Below are 1,338 nucleotides of genomic sequence, written 5' to 3' on the forward strand. Positions count from 1 at the left end.
AAAATACCAAAAAAAAACTAGCAAAAGTAGTTAATAAGAATTTAAACATGTTTTTAGTATAATAAAATTGAAAAATTCCTAAGATAAGATATTTATAAAAGAGGATGATGATTTAGTCATCACTTTTCTTATAGATAGAAGGTGATTTCTTCCCTTATATAGTTATATCACAAGAAACTATTGTTGAAGTAGTTAAGGAGTTGTGGATAATAATATCCTTAATAGTAGGGTGACAAGTTACCCCTATAAGTTATAACTCTAGGACTGATTTCTTTGGATCTGGACAGTTTTCACTGGATCCATGGAGAATGGATTGGCTCTTTTGAACCATGACTTTAATTATTTGGGCCTAGTATGAATAGATACCTTTCCCACGTCCACTAGTAAATTGGTAACCACACAAATAAAAAACAATCTGCAGCTGAGGTTTAACTCAGATGGTAAATCATGTGCTACATCCGGATTCGATATCTAGAATTGGGGGTTGTCCAATCCATCCGACCAAAAAAATAAAATAAAATAAAATAATAAGGTCTAATGATTAGCTCACTAGTCTGTTTAAACAAGTATTGGGGGTTTGAATCTCATCTTATGCATACAGCAAACCCTTAAATTGAGCTCAGTATCGCGACCAATTTGTCTTTTGACCTGTCGGACTGGAGAATACCGTAAAAAACAAGAAAAATGCGAGAGAACGGAAAAGACATCATCTTTTACTCGTTTAGTAAGATTGGAATAAAAAACATTAATAATTTAAAGAGAATACTGACATAAAAATTATAATTGAAATTGTTAGATAATAATTTTATTAAATAAATTAAATTATTTGATAATTCTTAACTATAGGAGGATGAGGGCTGTGATGCTGGGGTTAGTAGGAGAGACTCAAAATGCGTTTGTCAAAGGAAAGAAAATATATGATGGGGCACTTATTGCGTGTAAAACAGTGAATTGGCTTAAACTGACGAAAAAGGAGGCAGCAATAATCAAGTTAGATTTTTAGAAAGCATGTGATAGAATCAAGTGGAGTTTTGTGAACGTTATCTTACAAAAGATGGGTTTTGGGCATAGATGGAGAGCGTGGGTTACGGAGTGTGTGACAACTGCATCTATGTCGGTTCTGATAAATGGTTCGTCATCTAAGCCATTCAAAATGGAAAGAGACTTGAGACAAGGTGACCCACTTTTTCCCTTCTTATTTGTACTAGTTGTGGATATGCTGCATCGAATGGTTGGAGAGGCAATCAGGAACGGACGTATATCACCGTTGTTGGTTAGGAGAGATAGTATCAAATTGTCGCACCTGCAGTTTGCTGATAATACTATTATGTTTTGTCC

General features: G+C 34.2%; 1 protein-coding gene across 1 annotated transcript in view; it reads left to right on the top strand.

The window, feature by feature from the left end:
• LOC107460413 (protein FAR1-RELATED SEQUENCE 5-like) overlaps positions 1 to 1,338 on the top strand; it is a 7,140-nt gene that overhangs the window by 1,014 nt on the left and 4,788 nt on the right. The gene's annotated exons all lie outside the window — the stretch shown is intronic.

This window comes from Arachis duranensis, chromosome 1, assembly GCF_000817695.3.
Source record: "Arachis duranensis cultivar V14167 chromosome 1, aradu.V14167.gnm2.J7QH, whole genome shotgun sequence".
Classification (NCBI taxonomy): domain Eukaryota; kingdom Viridiplantae; phylum Streptophyta; class Magnoliopsida; order Fabales; family Fabaceae; genus Arachis; species Arachis duranensis.